Here is a 21,950-nt window from a genome sequence, read left to right as displayed (position 1 = left end):
CATTTAAATTCTCACATACAGAAAAGTAGCTAAGATTCATTCATTCTCTCTCTCTCTCTCTCTCTCTCTCTCTCTCTCTCTCTCTCTCTCTCTCTCTCTCTCAACTTTACACTGTGGACATTGGAGCATTTACCTTACTGTCTTCATAGAGGAAGTTGCAGCTGGTTGGGTGAGTCTGGAAGAGTTCCCTGCATTACTCTGAAATATAAAGCCTCTGACTCAGACACTCCCCTTTTCCTACTGTGATGACCACAATAGCTTAAAAATAATCTACTTAGGTGAAATTGTGCTCAGGCCTTTTATAAAGCAAAGTGGCGAAAATTTGCAATTAACTATGGCTTCAATTCAAAGTTGTCAGAATAGATATTTTCTCATGAGATTGAATGTATTTGATATTATTATTATAGCAACGTTTTTTAAACATGTACATAAGGCATTTTACATATGAAGTTCAGTGGCTGATTTGTGATATTGCTGTCTTCTCTCTTCCTCTCCCCTTCTGATTTTAGCAGATAACAGGAAACGCAGTAAAGTGCCTCCCCACAAGACTCATTTACTAGCAAGTTTGGACAAGGGAATACTGTACTTGAGGAAGACAGTGAATTGAATCTTTCCGGAGAAGCATGCTTGTAGTTAAATTAGTGATTCTGAGTTGACCTCGTATGTTATTCCCCCAGTTCCAGCATTGCCTTCATTATAATTGTATGGCTTAACACTAACATTGAATAATCTTGATCATTCAAGATTCTCTAAATGAATGTCCTCTTAGACCAGGACACTGAACCTATGGACAGAGATAGCTACCTTCATCAGTAGAGAAACAAACCGCTGAAGAAAATAGAAACCAAACATATAGAATAAGATAAAGTGGTCATCATTACCATTATAAAAAAGATTATGCTGTGAAACAGATATCATAAGACAACGTCTAGAGCATCTGTGAATAAATTTCTCTGACTTGTGATAAATATTGCATGCAAATAAAAAGCATGATATATTTCTCTAGAGGGAAGACAGTTGGATTTTAGGGAGTGTTGTGAAGAGCAGAATACTCAAAACATATACCATGTTTTCATATGAAGGGATGTCTAAAGATAATCATTAGCAGAAGGCAAAAATGAGTGACATTAGCAAGCTGGTTGGGTATCTGGAGAACAAGACATGGTTCAAAGCAGCTGAGTGCTGTTGTTGCAGTAAGTGTGAGGAAAGGTGGGAGGTGGAGGCAAGTGTGGACGGCTGTTTCACATGGTCTAGCATTTGGACTCCTCATTACTTACACCATATGTAACCTGGAAAGAAAATACAGAATAAACTACTAAGTCCAGCCTTATGTTCCAGCTGGGCAACTCCAACTAGCCGTGCCCTTGAACAAGCAACTTGACTTTTTGGTGGCTCAATTCTTTATTTATTAAATAATAATACAAATTAATATTTTATTAAATATTTTACTAAAATACATAAGGATTTTAATCACAAGAGGACTGCAGAGGGTAAGGCAGATGAGATTGAATGTTCAGCACAAACAGCAGGAAGAAGAGGTGGCTGAGGTTCAGAGAAGATGCTCACCTCAGCCCAGTGTCCACAGGATTTCTGATCTCAGCATCCCGAACTTCCTCAGTCTAAGGTGACCTTTATAAAGACTCATCCACTTCTTCTCACACGACCTCTACTTATATAGGACATCTCCAAACAAGGCTCCACACAGAACAGTCCCAATTCTCACCGGATATTCTAGTTCCTTCAATTATGCTACCATTTGATGACTAAAATCTCTTCATCAGGACAAAGGGCTCCCGTGGTACTTACAGAATTGAGGTTTAGAAATCAAATATTCACCACAAAACATGCATACAGTATAATAGTCTACCAAAGACTAATCCGAGAAGGATATATGTATGAGGATGCTCCCGTGGGTGAACACACAATTCAGAGGAAATAGTTGCCTTAGTCCCCATGAGAGGGAGGGAGGTTTTCTTGAGCACAAAATTTAGAAAGAGGTGTTGGGAACACTGGAAATGTTCTTTCTGTGAAGTTATGTGAATACATCAAGAGCAGCTTTGTTTCTGAGTTACAGTTCATAATTTTTAAAACCTCTACAAGAAAATAAGGAAATACATCAATGGTAGGTCCACAGCTCAATGTATACAGCTGACTAGCATTCTAATTCTGATACAAAGTTTTGTTAGAGGGTGGACTGGAATCCTAGTTAAGGATAAACAAGTCATGAGAGGGTGCACAGTGAAGCCAAGAGGACTGACAGCTACAGCCTATGGCCCAGACTGACTGAGTTTCCTCCTGCAAGCCCAAATCTAAGCACAATAACTGCTAGAAACGCAAGCTGCACTACCACTTCCAAGAAAACAACCTAGACAGATTTTAGAACTCTGCATACGGCCTCTATCATATACAACTGACTGTGAACAGTGAACTCAGCTGTCACCCACAACAGTGGCTAAGAGAGGCATATTTGAATCTGAAAAACAGCAAGGTGTTTGCAGGAGCATCCCTACACACAGAAGCAGTGATGATAATTACACTCACTCACAGGCAAACATCCCCACCCCGCTCTCCAGCACTCAATGTCCATGTCATGCACGTTGGAAAGAAGCGGAGGCCAAAGTGAGAACCTCACTTACCACTATTTAAGGAGCCAAAGCGGGCATTCCTAGTCCAATTTGTTCAAAAAACAATAGAATTAGGTCTTAGGGCTGTCCCTAGATGCCGTCTCCCATGGACCTGCTTACTGATGCTTTGATGTCACTTTTGGGGTGGATCCTCCATGACTCAGAGCACAGTACTGTCGCCACAGAAGTTAACAAGCATTTAGCTTTCCATGAGGTTTCAAAATAGTATCTGACTAAGATGATCATTATGTGGTTTATTCAGTTTGGATGTGAGTGAGATTTAAGAAGGTAATTTTCCCATCTCTGCTCTTTATAGTAAAATAGTTAAAGATACTCTTGCAAATAAATTAAGACAACAGTCTTCATTAGCCCATCTCATAATATTCTCCTCTATAAGACTATATCAAGATTGAAAACAGCTGTGATTCCAAATTTAATATTCAGTTTTATTGTAATTTGGTATTGATCTCTTATGGCTCAATTTTTCATAACCTAGGCGAATTTTCCTAAAGTAATGATCTAAAACAGAATTGAACACAGCATTTTTATCATTCATTAAACTCAAACACTCTTCTGTACCCTAACTTGGCCTGGCTTCCTTTTCTACCATTTTCCACCCTCCCTTGCTCCTTCTTGTAATTTTCCAGAGAAGTATCTGTGGAGTTAATCATTGCACTTGACCTCTCCAGATTCTTTCCTGAACTGAGAAAGCTTCAGGTAGTTCATTCTTGTCATTGTGCCAGCCTGTCCTCCACCCTCCTGACTGGCAAAGGAAAGCCACACCACACCACCCAGATTTACCCTGTCATCCTACGGGCTGGAGCTCAATGAGGAGGATTTGTACCCTGAAAAGTGACCGGATGTACTAAAAGTGTCCAATCAACTGCTCACCCCTTTGCCTGCAGAACAAGCCACACAAACATTCCAGGATCTCCCATCACAACACTGAGCTTTGTGTTATAACCACCACAGCCTACCACACATGGGACTATAGTCCAAAATTTTCCATCTGGATGGCTTCCAAAGAACAGTTAATGTCAGCATAGTGACTCCCTCCTCTATTGTAAAAGGCTACCAGAATTAAACAGTACCATCACCATAGAGGTGTTTGTTCATTTTCTTCATATCTGCCTCTTTCCAGTGAAGAAAGAGAGCTTGCTTGCTAAAAACCAACTAGCTATTGATTGCCTCCATGATGCCTTATGACCACTGTAACAGCAGAAAAAAAAAATAAAATCATGGATAATCATTAAAACTAATTTTTGAAGTAGCTGTTGCAGTAAACTTTCTGAGGGAGATTGCTGTTAAGATGGAAAAGTTAAAGCTTATGAATGCATTCCCTATTTTCTCTTCTAATGATGGTGATAATTGACTACAGTGATTCCAAGCCCCTCTAAGCCTATATCCTTAGTCTTCTGCCTCTACTGTAGAGATAAAGTTACAAGTGACTAGAAGGTTAATTAAATGCCAGGGACACAAAAGACATGCCAACTGAAAAATCCTCCTGGGATTTTCAAGTCCACCTTAATTAAAGGTCTTCTTGTTTTCTTCTCCACTATACTCAGAAATCCCCCTCACTCCAGTGTCTGCAACCGTTTATTTACAACCAACCAATCCCAAAGTGACATAAGTCCAAGAAGGAAATTCAGTCATGGGAACAGAACTGGAGTGTCATGTCAATTATTCCCTCTTGCCAGACAATTGTAGCCCAAATTTCCATTGACCTTGCCATCCTCCAAGCGCATTTGAGGCCACACAAATGACAATGACCTGAATTTTACAGTAGAGTATTCTCACTCACTATGATGTATGTGACACCCCTCTCCCAGAGGAATTTCCATTCCAACTGCAGCTGTAGCTATAGGCTGGTGAGGGGCAGGGTGTATAGCTTGGGGGCAGAGGACTTGCAAGCAGGAATGAGGTCCTGAGTTCAGTTCCACATGTTTATAAAAGAAAAACTGTAGTTAGACTGACAGTGTAAAATCTCTCTGGTAAGTGGATAGTAATACATAAGGCACAATAATGAAAAAAAAGACTCAAACTAAGGGAAATATGCTGCACCTCATAAAACATGCCAACACATTACCTTGAACATTAAGCTGTTTGTATTTCATTTGTTTGCTTAACACATTACTTGTTCCAAATTCCAAGCTTTGAGATTTTTTTTATATAAACCATGTTTACTATATCCTTTCAGTTGATTTGAGCTATTTATTTGAATAAAATCCTGTAGGAGCAAGTTCCAGGGCTTAATTACATGTTGTACTGGGATAGATTCATTTTAAGTGATTGTATGTTTTGTCTATTTTTATTTCCTAGTACATTTTTGTCACTATTTTGAGGGCAGAGCACAAATGAATTCAACTAGTCTACTTATCTTGTTTTTGTGTAAATATTTACCGTGTCTTCTTGCTCTATGTCTTCCAAGCTCTTCTCATTATCTTCTACTTATGAAACAAATAGTCTTTAGCTTTCACTCAGCGATAAATAACATCCTTCTCAGACATTTAAATGAATGCAATTGTCGAGACTTCTAATCTCCTTCTATCAGAAACCCAAATAGTGAAGGCCATATTGGTTTTCATTTATTTGTGTCACGTTATTTCCTCATGTTGTCATAGTGACAACCATAATGAATAGTAACGAACAACAAATGTAAATGCCCAACAACTGAGTCACTCTTTTGTTTGTTATCCATCCTCTCTCCTTGAACTTAGTTCTGCTGACATTTATAATCAGATTGATGATGAGAGTTTCATAAATAAAATTCAACTCAAGCTTCTTAAAAAGAAAAAGTTTACCTTCCACTTTAGAATTTCAACTTCCCAAATAAATGTGTTATTCTATATCTATCAAGAAGAATCAGTCTTTCAAGTCCAGTGACTAAGTTCAATGCAAACAACACATTTAGCTTATCTATTTGCTTCTATTTTTCATATCAATTAAGAGTTTTATTCCAGCTTCCAGTGATAACCATAGAGCTTCTATCCAAAGTCTCCCACTTGAAGTGTGACTTTAAAATCTTTTTTGCTTGAGTACAAATATGTGGGAGATGGAGAAGGGATGCTTTAAGTTTACATATATAATTATATTTATAACACAGAAAAGTTAACCCCTGCAAAATTAATTTAGATAGCACTGCTTCCCTTACCCTGGAGTTTGTCTAAGGGAATTAATGGTTAGTGAAATGAATTGACTAGTTGTACACAAATTATTAAGAAAGAACAATAAAAATCTATTTATTGAAAGAACCAGTAATAACAGAAAAACAGTGTTTTAAAAATGATTTAAAATGTTCCTACAATAAGTGGAAAACAGAACCAAACTGAGTATTTAGAATCAAATGTAATAAAAATTAAAACAAAACTGAGGACTTGTGAAAAGACTCAGTCAGTCAGAGATCTACCATCCATGTAAAAGGCCCAATGGTTGGCAGGTGGATGCAGGAGAATTCCCGAAACTCCCCAGCCATCCAGCCTAGATGAATCAGTGGTCTCTGGGTTATGTGAGAGACTCTTTCTCAAAAAAATACGATGAAGAACTGTAAGAGAACATTCCCCATCCCATATACACAATCACCACAAACAAAATAAATACAATGTCACTGAAGAATAGTATATTGAAACAGCAGGAAGAAGAGTTAGTAAACTTAAAGAAAAATCAACAGGTATTTTCTAAATTAAACAGATGAGAAACAAAATATCCCCTTTGATTTTTTCAAATGACCAGTGTTTCAAGGACTCATGAGACAACAATGAGCAGGCTAGTGTTTGTATCACTGGACTGACTTCCAGAAAAGAAATAAAGAGGGAAAATGAAAAATGCTAGAAGAATACATTATCCCTGCCTTAGTTATGACTTCTATTGCGGTGATAAATAAACACCATGACCAAAACCTATTTACTGAGCAAAGGGTTTATTTCACCTCAAAAATTACCATCCATCCCTGAGGGAAGTCACAACAGGAGCCTGGAGGCAGGAACTGAAGCAGAGGTCATGGTGCCAAGCCTCAACTTCCCTCCCTGAACACTGCAATCCTGGGCTTCTACTACCTGCCTTCAAAACCAGCACCACCTTGTAAACTCTTACACATTATCAAATTTGGCTTCCAAGATGATGTACAACTTTGGCTGCCTCTGGAACACAGCTTCTGTGTGCTGACTCTGAAGAAACACTTCCCAGAAGAATTCACCTCAGTGATGCTGGTCTTAATCATGGCTGATTCTTTAGCCCCAACTGATCAGAATCACTGATTCTTAATTCAAAATATAAAATTCCCTGATAAAACCTTTAGGTACCCCTCAAACATCTCTCTTGAGCTTCACAGGCCAGACTTCTATCATCTGCACTGCTCTCAACAGTTGTATCTTCCAAAATCCAACAGGACAATCCATGGAACAATGTGCACTGAATGGGTTTTCCAGCCCAAAGATCAAATGACACCACAATCCTCCCAAAAAACACGTGGTCAAGGCTTTTGCATCAAAAACCTATTTCAAATCCCCAATTCTGTCGTAGGTGAGTTTTCTGTTGCTGAAATAAAGAACAAACCAAAAGAAACTTGGGGATAAAAGAGTTTATTTCCCATCACACACCACAGTCCATCACTGAGGGAAGTCAGGGCAGGAACTCAAGCATGGTGGGAATCCTGGAGCAGAAACTGAAGCAGTCATGGAAGAACTTTACTTACTGGATTGTTCCTCACAACTTGCTCAGCATAATTTCTTAAAACACCCAAAACAACCATCCCAAGGGCAGCACTGCCCACAGTGATCTGGGTCCTCTCACATAAATTATCAATCAAGAAAATGTTCCACACGCTTGCCTACAGGTCAATCTGATAGGGACATTTTCTCAATTGAAATTCTCTCTTCTCAAATGATCCTTGTTTGTGTCAAGTTGACATAAAGCCACCCATTACAACTCAATGTCTAAAAAATCCCCATGTTTCAAAACCAGTGAAGGAAATTTGAAAGAGAGTTAGCACAACACAAGCAAAAAGAAGAGAGGAATAGGTAAAAATTAAGTGGGATGAAGGATGGTGGTTAATGCAGAAACTCACTAGTGAAAGTGCAGAATAAGTGTCTGGAATGCTCAGCTATAAGAGAACATCTGTATCATACCTACTCCCTCAAGAGGAGGCAGAAAGCTTGTAAGAGCCAGAGGGCATGGAGGACCAGAGTGCAGCAGTGTTCCTGAACACGATGAACATCTGCCCTCATGAAGTCACAGCAGCTGTGGTGGCCTGCCCAAGTTCCAGCCAGGCCACATTCCAGCACAGAGAGCAAAGAGACTCGTGAGCCCCCGGCTCTACTGAGTATCCATGGGCGGGGGGTGGCTTCTGGGGAAGGGAAAGCTGGTGTCTTTTAAGGATACAACCTCTGGTAGGTGTACCCTGCTCCAGTGCATGGTCCCACAGCTATGAGGACACAGGAGCACTAATCTGACTAAGTGGTCATTAAACAAACAAAACCAGAAAACAGAAAGTTTAGAAGGGGTAAGGGATAGGAAATAGATTTGGGAGTAGTTAGGGGGAGTGGGCAGATATGATCTCTGGTGATTTGGATGAGAATGGTCCCTACAAATTGAATACATGGTCTCCAGTTAGTTGAACTGTTTGGGAAGGATTGGAAAGTATAGGGTTGTTGGAGAACATGTGTCACTGAGGGTGGGCTTTGAAATTGCTCTCTCTCTCTCTCTCTCTCTCTCTCTCTCTCTCTCTCTCTCTCTCTCTCTCTCTCTCTGTGTGTGTGTGTGTGTGTGTGTGTGTGTGTGTGTGTCTTTGTCTATATCTCTGTGTCTGTCTCTCTCTGTGTGTATCTCTGTCTCTGTCTGTCCCCATCTGAGTCTCTGTCTCTGTCTCTCTCTGCCTGTAACCTTTGGGTCAAATGAGCTCTCAGCTACTGCTCCAGGGCCATGCCCGCTTGCCTATCATCACTCTCCCCACCATGATGATCAAGGACAACTTCCCTCTGAAACTGTAAGGGAGCCCTGAATCGAATGCTTCCTTTTATAAATTGCCTTGGTCATAGCTTTTCATTGCATGAATAGAACAGTAAGATTTGATCAAAATACATTTTGTGGATATAAGAAATTCTCAAAGAATTAATAAAAAATGTTTTAAAAGGCTGGAGAGAGCACTTGTTGCTCTTGCAGAGGTCCTGGGTTCTGTTACCACTGCTCAACATGGTAGGTCACACCTGTCTGTCACTCTGATTACAAGGGTTCTCGTGCCCTCTTCTTGCCTCTGCAGCCAGGCACACACACGGTGCACATGCACACATACAAGCAAATCTTTCATACATTAAAAATAAGTAAAGCCCCCTACATTTTCTGAATTTTAATGTAATTACTGAAGATTTTTATAGAATAAAATAATTCTAAAATTTAAATGAAGTAGAAAGGCAACCAAATTACTAAAATGATTTCAATAACAGAGTTAGAAGAACTCATGTTCAAGTTCAAGGCCTGCTGACTGAGAAAGACACAGAAGTCACTGAAAACCATTCCAGCCTTGAGGCAAGTTCATGTCTGATCTGTTCTGAAATACATACAAAGGCAACTCAGTGTGGAAAGTTTATCTGTTCAGCAAATGGTCATGAGACGATTGAATATGACTTCCTGTATAGTGTGCACAAATTAGGAAAATAGAGACCATAGATCTATACCTGAAATATGAAATATAAATCATAGCAGAATGTTTTCATGATTTAGACCACCAGATTTTAAAGCATACACCAAACACATGGCGCATAAACAGAATACTGATCCATTAAACTCCATTAAAATGTAAAAGATTTACTCGGTTAAAGACATTGATAAGAGGATGAAAACTACATACTTTGGCAATATCTTTTAAAAAGCTGCAAAGGCAATCATCTGGACCCAACAATTAGAGCTCTGGGACTATCAAGATGCACTTCTGACAATATAAAAATGTTGATATATGAAATTATTCATCTTAGTATTATTTGTAATTACACAGTATCACAAATAAGAAGTGGAGAGGAGATTCAGTAGTTAGGAGAGGACTTTCTGCTCTTCCAGAGGAACTGAGTTTGATTCCCAGCACCCACGTGAAACCATCTGTGACTCCAATCCCAGGGGATCCAACACCCTCTTCTGGCCTTTGTATGCACCAGTGCACCAGGTATGAGCACACACATGGTACATAGACATATATTCAAGCAAAACATTTATATACATAAAAGAAAATTAAATATTTTAAAAATCCAATGTGCCATAAATAACCTCAATGTATAGGAGGCATTTGAATAAACTGTGATGTGTCCAAACAATGGGGTACATGAGGCTCTAAACAATGAAGGAAGGAATTTTGAACTAAAAATAGTACAGAAAATAAAACAGTAATTGTCTATGATGTAATGCCTTTCAGGTAAGTAAAAATGGAATATAAAAAATACAAATGCGTCTATCTACTCAGTTGTCCAAAAGGGCATCCTAAAACCAGAAACACTAAATCTTTTTTAATATCTAGTGTGCCATATCAAATATATGTGAATGTAATCATATATATATCTTTCCATCTATACATGAGATCTGAGTTTCTTAGAATTTCCAATAATAAGTTTGTAAGAGAGGCTGGCATTAGCTGTGCTATTTGCTTGGCTTAAATCAGAAATAATATTAAACTAATATGAAATGACATTATTAAAATGATTCTTACTATAAAGCCAAATATCAAAGTCAGATACAAATGTATGCATGTCTAGTGTATGTATGCAAGGATTTTATGAAAATTTATTATTCATGAAAGCAACAGTCTAGAGTTGTGATGGTTAGTGTTGTCAACAGAATCTAGAATCACTGGGAAGACAGACTTCTAGGCATGCTTATGGGAGATGATCTCTCTCCCCCTTCCTCTCTCTTTCTCTCTTTCTCCTCTATCTCTCTCTCTCATGAATTTTTTAATTTTATTTTTGAGATTTAATATAATTACAACGTTTCCCTTCTCTTTCCTCCCTCCAAACCTCCCCATATACTCTTCACTACTTTCCTTCAAATGCTCAGTCCCTCCTTTCACTATTGTTATTAGACAAATATGTATATACATATCTATTCCTCAATATAACTGCTCAGGCTGTATAATGTTGCTTGTGTGTATGTTTTCAGGGCTGACCATTCAGGACTGGATAACCAATTGCTTGTGCTCTTCACTGCAAGATTATCTTGATTGCATTGAGGTGGCAAGACCTTTCAGGTATGTGTGGTGCCATCCCTAGCCAGACCTTAGACTAAAGTGGAGATGCTGAGCAGTGTGTGTGCTTGGCCTTCTCTGCTTTCTGACTGTGGATGTGATGAGGAGCTGCTTCAAATTCCTGCTTCCTTGACGCTTCTCCATGCTGGACTAAACAGGACCTGTGAGCCTCAGTGAACCCTCTCACCTTTAAGCTGCTTTCCTAAGTTTTATGACAACAGCAGCAGGAAAAGCAAGTGAAGCAGGAGGCTATCATTTGCTTTAGCAGAATCCATGCTTCTGAGCTCTGGGGACCAAAGATTTGCAGAGTGGCTGCAGGAGAAGGAGAGCTAAGGACATGGACAGACCATCACAGACAGAAAGGGAAAGTCAATATGAAAATTAAGCTATGGAGAAATCATAGGAAGTTCAGGAGGTGGTGATTTCAAAAGAACCCACAAATGTGGTACAAAATGATAGAAGTCAATACGGCATGGGAAGTTTAGATTTCTGAGGAACCTGGCCTCCTGGATATAGCATCCCTACCTGGATTGCTGAGAAAGGGCTATCCTATGATTACCAGAAAGGTTCAATTTGTTGGCTGTTTTCATTTCCAGAGAGAGAAAGTATAGTTCTTCCTTAAGGAACTTAGGACATAATGAAGAAAACAGGCTTCAAACTAACATGTATGCTGAAGCCAAGTTTTCGGATAATATACTCAATATTCAGTGTCCATCTTTATTCAAAGTGAAATTAATTTGGGGTAGAATAATTCTTCTTCCATTAAAATCCAGTTCCTACCTCCTGTGCAGACAGGAGGGACCATGTATCTAGAGACTAGCCAAGAGTCACACAAACAGAGGCTCCTGGACAGAGGCTTCCAAGAAACTTCTAAAAAATTTGTGACTCCTTTGTTATATGCCCATTATGTTTTATTTTTTAATGTTAGGAGATGGTGATGGCATTTCTGCCTGCTGGGGATATAGAGAAAACTCCTTGTCTTCTGGGGAGAATTCCAACAGAAAGAACAGAAGAATCAGAGACATCTGTCCTGACTTAAATCCACCTGATGAAAGGCCAGCAGCCACTCATTCACCTAACTGAACCTCTACACAAAAGGTTAAAGGCTATTCTCAGCTGTGTGAAAGTTCTCAAATTATGTTTAACATATTAGACATGTATGTAAAATCTACACTATAAATTATTAAGTGTAGTAAAGAGAAACTCATGGACTCCTAGAAATAAGGTAATGAGATGGGAATCACTAATTTAGATTGTATGGTCAAGGGAGGTTTTCACAGGAAATAAACATCAAAAATCAAGTCTAAAAGGTAAGAGTAAACCTCTAATGTGTGTAGATGGTGATCAGAAGGGGAAGTTAGCTTCCTAGAAAGAAGAAACAAAAGGAAGATATCCATTGCTATTTGATTGTCCAGTGAGGCTCCAGCTATAAGTTTATTTAAGAAAGTTGGGCTTTATCCAAAAGGGTCAGAGGGTCCAGTGAAAAAAAATGCTCTAACTACTCTATAGAGTAGATTATACATTGACAAGAGGGGAAACCAAACAAAAAGGATGATTTCCACAGTCCAGCCCAAGGTGACAGAGGTAAGGGGCAGGAGCAGCGGTAAGGTGCAGAAAAGTGAGACCAAACTTCAGAAGGAGAATCTTTTAAACATTATTTCTTTCATTTTTGAGATTATTATATAGTTACATTATTTTTCCTTAGCATTTCTCCCTCAAAATCTTCCATATACCCTGCCTTGCTCACTTCAAATCCATGGCCTCCTTTTTCATTAATTGTTGTTACACACATATATGTATGTTCACATGTATTCCGAAATGTCACCAGTTAAATATTACCTTCAGGATAAATGGATGGATTTGATTTGGGAGGGGAAGGGAAGAAAATTCAAGAAGGTATTGTTTGGATTTTGGTTAACAACTAAACAAATGTTCACAAGGTATATGTGAAATTCTGCAGAGGTTGCTAAGGTCTGGGGGTCTGAGTCTGAGGGGCTTGTCAGCTGCTCATGGAAGAGTTGAATCAATAGTTGGGAGTGCCAGGAACAAATACAGAACTCCCCTGGTCAAAACCACAGGACAAACACCAGAGACAAGAGAAAGGCAGGGTCTGTGATTCCACCCAGCTTAGGAGGAAAGCCGTGGGAAATAATGGAGCAATTAGTTGGGCTGCACAGAGACCCCTCAAAGATGGAAGGGTAGTGGTGGGAACACAGAAACCAAGAAACATCCATGTCCCTTGGCAGTATAGGTGAGTGGGGACCATAGCAAGGCACTTGGGATGCAACGGGGAAGGTTAAAACCTGAATGAAAGTTGAGCGTATAAAAACAGTGTTGTTCAATTAGTATTCAAAAGGCTTTGCTGCATTGGTGAATATGGAGATCCAAAGTTCCCTGGAAACTGGATATAGCCCAGTGGGTCATTGTGGAGTTTTTCAGATGACCAACACTATAGCACAATGAAACGCTGATGGATATGATTCATCCTGCAAAATGTTGAGATGGGGACACTTAGATGATGACTCACCAGATAAATGTGTTTGCCTGAGCAGACCTAAGGAACTGAGTTCAATTCTCAAAAGTTGTTCTCTCTCCTCCTCCACATAAACACTGGCACTCACAGGGGGTATAGAGTGGGAAGAAGAAAGGAGAAAGGATATGTGTGACATGAAAGTGGAGCGAGGCTTAATGGTGGGAGGAAATGGATAGGCATGGGGAGGGGCCACTGCAGTGGAGATGGAGGAAACAGGATTATAGCAGCAAAAGCATGTATGAAAATCCACTATGAAACATAATACTTTTGTGCTAATTTAAAAATACAAAGGACTGGCTTGATCACTTAGCCCTTGCCATGTAAACCAAATGACCTGAGTTAGCTCCCCAGAACCCCAGTGAAAGAGAAAAAAACTGATTCCTGAAAGTTGACCTCTCGCCCCACACAGCAGTGGCATGTGCCTGCCTTTACTCTCACACACAAACATTATGCACACACAATGACAACAAATGAGGAAAAATAAAAGTAATAAATCTAAAATCCTTTTGTAATTAAAATGTGGACATGCTACTCTGTGGCTTAGAAGGCAGAAAAAAATGGACACTGACTAGCCAGCTTCCTTTGAGTCAGAAACCAAGTTTGTCTTTAAAACCCTCTAATAGAGTAATAATTCGGCACCCTACTAGAGAGGATTTCCCAGCATTCCATGAACCTCTGTGTCATTCTACCTCAAATGTCTAGAAGCAAGGCTGTAAGTGACTGATACCAGGTCAACCAACACTCCTCAGGGTCCACATTCTTTTTCCCTGAAAACTGGTTAAGCTTCATTCTATGGCCAGTCCTCACTTTGCTCAAACCCCACAATGGCATGGTAAGTTTCTGCTTTCATAACGTGGGACAGCCACTCGACGGCAATCACTTGCAGTGCAGTTCTGCGCTGTGACCTACTTAGCAGCACAGGTCAGACTTGTTCTTCCGTGTGTTCCACAGCTTGGAATGTGTTCCTAACTTACGGAGTTCCCAAAACATGGCATGTGAAATGTGATGATTCAAAATGGCCCACATTGACTGTTTAACTTAGTGAAATAACAAGTGTGCACTAAGAAGGATGGACCTGTAGGGAAGTCTCTGGAACCTTCAGCAGAGTGATGGGCTGAAGCAGAAGAAACAGCACGCTGCCTGGTGGCCAGCCACTGCTTTGCTAACCGCAGAGTCAACACTGGAGGCTGCAAACCATTAAAGTTATGTCACCCTCCTGCTCTGGGTTTCTAAGATTTAAAGTACTTTTCAGGGGTGCCTTATATTCCCATATGGCCTTAACATTAACTGTTTAAATTTTGGACCAGTGAGCCTCCTTTAGGCCAAGTATCTTACAAACTTAAATCCCATCACATATAGGATCTGGTCATGACTCATCAGGATTATCTTGAAACAAATGTGTTCTTATATCTTCTCATACACACAACAGGTTATTTGCTAATTTTTTAAATATTAAGATATTTAGACTGACTTAAATATGAAATGATTTTATGTTGAGATTTTTCAAATAACTAACTAGTAAGAACAGAAGCTCAAGCCTTTGATGTCTTACAGGCATCTTAAACTTCTTGTATTTGAACATAAATCTGTAAATTTCCCCAATTCATTCCTCCTCCCCCAGCTTTCCTCATTGCAGGAAAGGGCACTTCTGTCCTTCTGGCTGCTTGGGTGCAAAGTCTAAGCGGCCTCGTTACAAACAGAGCTTTTGCGGATTTTACTAATAATACGAAATAAGATCATCATGAAATATTCCAGTGGTACCTAAATCCAATGCTAATGCCCCGGGTGGGGGGGCGGGGGGGGGGGAGAGAGACAGAGAGACAGAGAGACAGAGAGAGACAGAGAGACAGAGAGACAGAGAGACAGAAGACAGAGCAGAAGCTATAAGAGAAAGCAAACCCAACCAGGATCTCACCGCAGTCTTCCTGACACTTTCATTTCCATCTCGTTGCTCCAGAAGGCTAAGAGAACAAATATGTGAGTGTGTGTGTGGGGGGGATTGGTTGGTTTTATTGTTCCTTTGTGATATAGGTGTGTGTGTGTGTGTGTGTGTGTGTGTGTGTGTGTGTGTGTGTATGTGTGTACTCACACACACACATATATGTGTGGAGCTGGATCCTTAATATACATAATCTTTTACCATTTTCTAGTGGCCCTCATTCATTTCTAAGATGTTTCAGTATCTTCCAGTTTTTAGTTTCCACAACAGCTTATTAATCATACTCAATGAAACTGGAAAATCAGCCAGGCAGCGGTGGTGTACACCTTTAAATCCCAGCACTAGCGAGGTAAAGCCAGGTGGATCTCTGTGAGTTCAAGGCCAGTCTGGTCTACAGAGCAAGATCCAGGATAGACACCAAAACTACACAGGGAAACCTATCTTGAAAAACAAAGACAAAAACAAAAAAAACCTGAAAAATCTTGGCAAGTAAATTCTGAATTATCACACAAATACTAAAATTCAAGAGATGAGAGAAAAAATGGTTTTTCTTATATCACAATCTCACTTCTTATTTATGAAATTCTATGGACAGTTTGGCATTGTATATGAAACTAAAAAGTGTGGTACAGGACATCACTCAGGGACACACTTATCTAGACTGTTCAAGGCCCTAGGCTCAATCTCCAGCACCTCCACAAAGAGCATGAACCATGGTAGAACTGTATTACTCAGTTTGGTCATTTAAAACCTTTGTCTACTAGCCTTTCTTCCCTCTACTTATTATTTGGACATATTTTCAGCAGCATCATAGGAGAGGCTGGGCTTTACCCATATTATAGATACCAGGGGACAATGACACATTCTAGGCCCAAATTGACTGACAGACAAGTGACAAACGTTGACAAGGCAGGATGAGATGCCACAAAGAGATCTTAGTTGGAACCAGGGAAATGGGGCTAATCAGCAGTAACACAATCAAGAAGGGAGGGGAGGTAAGGAGGGTCTGGGAGGAGCAGAGGGAGGGGAAACTATAATCAGGATATATTATGTGAAAAATCTATTTTCAATAAAAAGGGAAAAATAAGAGGTAGTTTCTGCAAACCCTTGGACCTGGACGCACTTAGGTCCTGTGTATTACAATGAAGCAGAGAGCATCCCTAGGAAAGAATCTTGTGGCATTTTGCTTCATTCTCCATTAGCTACTTGATCCTGTGGTTCATAACCGTTCCACACAACCATGCAATATGATGGCTGTATGTGACCTTGTACAGTAGAATTCAGGATTTGTCATCAAAACAAGAAACAGCACACTGCGAACGTATTTCTGGTTTTCTCTTTGTATCCCCTAGGGCGTGTTCTTGTTACATAACATGTGGGAACAAAAGCATCCCACTTTCAGATTTCAAAAGTTCATTCATGTGAAAACCTTAAATGTGTAAATGTCCTACCGAGTCCACAGGGTATGGATTCTAGGAAAGCTTTAGCTGTTCAAGCTGCCCTCCATAAAGCACTTTAGGATTTGTGTGTAATCTACCCATGTCCTTCTCTGAAAGTGAAAATTATGTTTAGAGCACTTATTACAACTAATACAATGCAAACAATGCAAAAATAATAGCTGTTTTGTATTTTTGTGGAATAATGTCAAGAAAAGCAATGTTATGTTTGTTTTCAGTGTAGTTTGTTTCTCTCCATGAATGTTTTGGATTACTGCTGGCTGAGTGGAACCTCTGAATACAGGTGGCCAACTTGATATACGAACACTATTGTTAGTTTTCACCTTTCATTATAGATAGCAACATAATAGTTAATGGCATAATTGAGAGAAACTTAAACTTTTATTCATAGAGTGATATAATTGTTGTAGACTGTTTAATGGATATTTCAATCTGTCTTCAAGTTACAGGCTTGTTCGTCAGGCAGTTTCTCCTTCACTTGTCTGACACATGCTTTTGCTAGTGAGTTTCATTCAGCTCATTCAGGATCTCCACTGTCCACAGATGTAATAGGTTTACTTAACTAGGAAGAAGAAATTAGGATCAGTCTAATCTGTCCCTTGAATACCTTCTGCAGTCCCCAGGTTTCTCTCAGCCTCTCACAGGGAAATCACAGTTAAAAGCAGGGAAGATGGGAGAAAGCAGCACAATGTTTCATATTTCATAAAAAAGGAAACACAAATTTAAAGCTTCTGTAGCCTGGATTAAATGCTCCTGAAAACCAAGAACTCTTAAAGCTCCTAATACCCCGGTTTAAAGCACTACCAGTACCAAGAAAACAGTAAGACAGCGTTCTTCCCCACCTGCAGTAGCGTGTGCTCTGCTCAGTTAGAAACGGAGCAATTGCAGAGTTTCTGTAAAGTGCTTGGAGAACAGGAAGGCTTGCAGAAGGCTTCCAAACAGAATACAGCAAGAGAATGGAAGCCAGGGGTGCGTAGAGCGGGAGGGAGGGGCCTGCCCACCTGGTGCCCATCACCCCTGCCTCTCTGGACCGCTCTGATGACCAGTGTCATCTGTGGCCACCCCTTATCCAGCCAGGGAAACTGATGAGGCTCCAGGGCTCACACCTACTAAGTGTGACTTAGGAAGCTAGGCTCTTCTGGTGATGTTCCACTTAGCACATCCAGGGACAGCACAGCCGACTTCAGACAGGAAAACACACTTCATTTTGTTCTCAGAGAACAAATTAGGAACTCTGTGTTTCCTCAGAAACAAACTCAACTTAAAGCTAGCTTTGTGCATCAAGCAGGGATAACACTGTAACCTCCTGATGTGGAGTTGCTCTCTTCCTGTGTCTGCCATCTGCTGGTCTCTAAAGCACTCTTCAGAAAAACTGAAGAATTCACACTTGGTTTTTAAAGAATAATTGAATAGATTTACTAGATTCCTATAGAGAATTTAATGTGACTTAAATATGAACATCTCCAGTCATGTATTAACATTGAAAACCCTGTTGCAGACATGGAGTCTAAATCTTTCAGATACAATTATGAGTAAGTAAGAGGTTTCTTCTTAAAATTGGTGCCTTGATCACCACAAATATTAGAACCTCACAAACACAAAGAAAACTTTTTTCCACATAAACAACACTTTTGAGTTGTTTTTTATCATGGGCAAAATCACTAGCAGAGGTGTTGAGGCTATAAATTGTAGAAGACAGTTACAGTATAGAAATATTTCAAAGCTCAACTGTCCCAGTTTTGGACCTGTTGGAGAACTTAAAAACTGAAAAGCATTTCTTTTTGTTTTTAAATAGAAGTCCCCAACTTTACCACCAAAAGTTGCTGAATCTTTATAATAAGCAAAATATGTTCAACAGGGACTATCTAACTCAGCAGACCTTTGAGGGAGTTACCATTATTGTGTTATGCCCTCTAGACCTGGGGTTGGCATGTAACTTGTATGGTAGGATTTTTAAACCATTGCTTTAGAAAAGGAGGTAGAAATGAGTATCTTGTAAATAACCTTTCATTCATTTGTTCATTCACAGATATTTATTCAGTACTGCCAAAGCCCAGACTCTGGTCTTTGAATATTCACTGCATTTCTTGTGCATGTTATCTTTTATAAACTTCAATAGCAGGCAGCAGTGGTAGGCTTTTTCTTACAAAGTGAAGAATAAAGGTGCTTCTTATATGTAGGGTGTGTTGACCAATGTAATAGATATTGCCATCCACTGTCACTGTTATTCTGAAGTTAATTCTACCACAAACCCCATAGAACCCAGAGATTGGGGTAGGGGAGCTTAAGACCCCCTCAGAAGAGTGAAGGGGACATTTGTCCCCAAGTAATGGGGTGTAACTGCCAGGTCTTAGACATTCAGCTGTCAGTTGAAGAGTAGATGAATGCTCATAACATACAGATTATTGAGCACCAGTCACTCATTTTTAGAAGCCTAAAATAAATCAGCATGCATAAGAGTGCCACTCACCTCCTCCCACTGCAGCTCTGGGACCTTCACTGCTTGGCTCCAGCTCCTCCTGCCTCCTTCTCCCTAAGACTCTCTGCTCCTCCCTGCACACTTCTGCCAAGACACTGGGAAGATTCTCCAGACTTCCCATTGGCTTAACTCCCAAGGGAGAGGTTGACAACAGGAACCTAGCAGCAGTGACAGCAATGAATGAAGTCCCTCCTCCTTCCCAGACTTCACTAAGAGGAAAATCATGTTCATGGAAGGGACACTAAGAAGAGGCTCCACATGGGCTTCCCTGTCCTGCCCCACAGGATGTTTATCTCAAGGTATGATGTCACATAACTTCTCCTTCCACTGATCATGGGAAGCAAACCCAACAAACCAGAGAAGCAAAGGTTTCTAAAGGCTGTCCCTACACACACCCAAGCCATATGTACTAGGGCATAGGGAATAATACAAGTTAAACCAGCAATGAGAGCCAGAAGAACAGAATCCAGGAGGAGATGATTGAGACAAGCTGGTCCTCTACCCAGGACTAAGACTGGGTGCCTAGGTTTTATCCATTTCCTGGGCAGTCATTAGCTCAAGTTCATATGGAGTTCCTGAAAGATTAAGGGGCTCAAGTTCCTGATATCAGGATAAGCTTGCAACATCTGGCAACTTTTGCCACTAATAAATAACAAATGTGCAGCTCAGAAGAAAGATCAATATCTTACACTCATAACAGAGACTATATATTCTTAGCTAAAAATCAGTGCATATTTCCTGGGAAGAATGCTTGTGATCACAGAACATGAGCTATTGTGTGGTACCAAAACCTTTAGAGCCATAATAGGTTCAAATTTCAGCTTCTCACCTTGAATCCATGTGCCTTTGGACAAGTTATTCTATGGCTTTACATCTTGCTTTACTTGTTTGAAAAATGTGGGGAATTTTAGTAACTTTAAGGCTGAGGTGATTATAATTAATATGTAAAGTAATTCATGTAGACTAAGTACCTAATGAATGTAGCTATTAGTGTAATAATAGGTTGAGACAGTCTTGGAAACTCCATGACATGTATGTGCTCCACCTATAATATCCATATATAAATATATATATATATATATATATATATATATATATATATATATAAAACTCTGTGGCTATTTCAAGTCTCACAATTTCCATTATATTCAGTATTATCATGAGATTACACTGATTTATGTAATTATTTAAATATTTGAATTTGGTGTGTGTGTGTGTGTGTGTGTGTGTGTGTGCTTGCGTGCGTGCATGCTTGTGTGCATGCGTGCGTGTTATTTGTCTGTAGGTTCACACATATGCCAGTACCAATAGAAGCTAAAGACGATGTTAGCTCTTTTGGATCTTGAGTTACAGGAGGTTGTGAGCTGCTCAACATGGATGCTAAGAAATAAACTCAGGTCATCTACAAGAATAGTGTGGTGATTTGGAAGAAAATGGCCCCCAAAGGAATTGGCAGTACTAGGAGGTACTTTGTTGGAGTAGATGTGGCCTTGTTGGAGGAAGTGTGTCGCTATGGCTTTGATCTCATATATGCTCAAGATACTAACCAGTATGTCATCACACTTCCTTTTGTCTTCTGATCAAGATGTAGCCAGCACCATGTCTGCCTGCAATCCCCCTGCTCCCTGCCATCATGAAATGAACTAAACCTTTAAACCTCTGAAACTATGAGTCACCATCCCAACTGCATGTTTTTCCTTTATTAGAGTCGCTGTAGTCATGGTGTCTCTTCACAACAATAGAAACCCTAACTAAGGCAGAAGGTACTAAGGGACTGACTGGGGTATTGCTGTGATAGGCCAGACCATGCTTTTGTTTGAAGAAATATGGATCTTGGACTGTGTATTAGAAAAACAGTTGAATGCTTTAAGTGCTGTTTAATGGGTCATTCTAGTAGGAGCATGGAAGACAGTGGTGCTGAGTGTGATTTGATGAACTGTAGGGATCAAGAGGTTCCAGAGAAGAAGAATGTTAGTATGTGGCCTAGAGATCGTTCCTGTGATATTTTGGTGAAAAAATGTGATTGCTTTTTGCCTTTGTCTGAAGACTCTACCTGAGGCTAATGTGTAGCTAGAGTTTTCCTGCTTTGCCCACAGTCAGGACAAATCTTTGTCACCCGCCAGTCCCACAGCCGCTCAGACCCAACCAAGTAAACACAGAGACTTATATTGCTTACAAACTGTATGGCCATGGCAGGCTTCTTGCTAACTGTTCTTTTATCTTAAATTAACCATTTCCATAAATCTATACCTTGCCACGTGGCTGGTGGCTTACCGGCGTCTTCACATGCTGCTGGTCATGGCGGCGGCTGCAGTGTCTCTCTGACTCAGCCTTCTGCTTCCCAGAATTCTCCTCTCTCCTTGTCCCACCTACTTCCTGCCTGGCCACTGGCCAATCAGTGTTTTATTTATTGACCAATCAGAGCAACAGATTTGACATACAGACCGTCCCACAGCACTTCCCCTTTCTTTTTTTTTTTAAAAGGAAGGTTTTAACTTTTACACATCTCCAAAGTCAGCTTGGTATATTTGGGAATTTGGGCGTAGCTTCTCTTACTACTTCCTGCTGGAGGGGGGCGCTGTATCTTATGGGGACACAAAGAAAATTTTAGGATCATGGAGTAGTCCGTGAGACTGTATCATCTGAGCCAGTTGCCTTGAAATGATTCTGGATGTTGGATCATCTGGGCCATGGTGTCAT

The 21,950-nt window shown here is 40.1% G+C and overlaps 1 protein-coding gene across 3 annotated transcripts in view; it reads right to left on the bottom strand.

The window, feature by feature from the left end:
- Positions 1 to 21,585, bottom strand: part of Serpinb7 (serpin family B member 7) — a 50,877-nt gene extending 29,292 nt beyond the window's left edge. Inside the window, exon 1 of one of the 3 annotated variants that reach the window (XM_076547207.1) lies at positions 21,501 to 21,585. The gene's annotated coding sequence lies outside the window, so the exon portion shown is untranslated. Of the gene's footprint in view, positions 1 to 133; positions 165 to 19,241; positions 19,361 to 21,500 lie in introns of those variants that run through there. The other 2 variants (XM_076547206.1, XM_006993696.4) reach the window with 2 other exon arrangements.
- Positions 21,586 to 21,950: the final 365 nt, after the last annotated feature.

Source organism: Peromyscus maniculatus, chromosome 11 (genome assembly GCF_049852395.1).
Source record: "Peromyscus maniculatus bairdii isolate BWxNUB_F1_BW_parent chromosome 11, HU_Pman_BW_mat_3.1, whole genome shotgun sequence".
NCBI lineage: Eukaryota > Metazoa > Chordata > Mammalia > Rodentia > Cricetidae > Peromyscus > Peromyscus maniculatus.
Note: the sequence above shows the minus strand (reverse complement) of the source record. Positions and strands in the feature narration are given on the sequence as shown.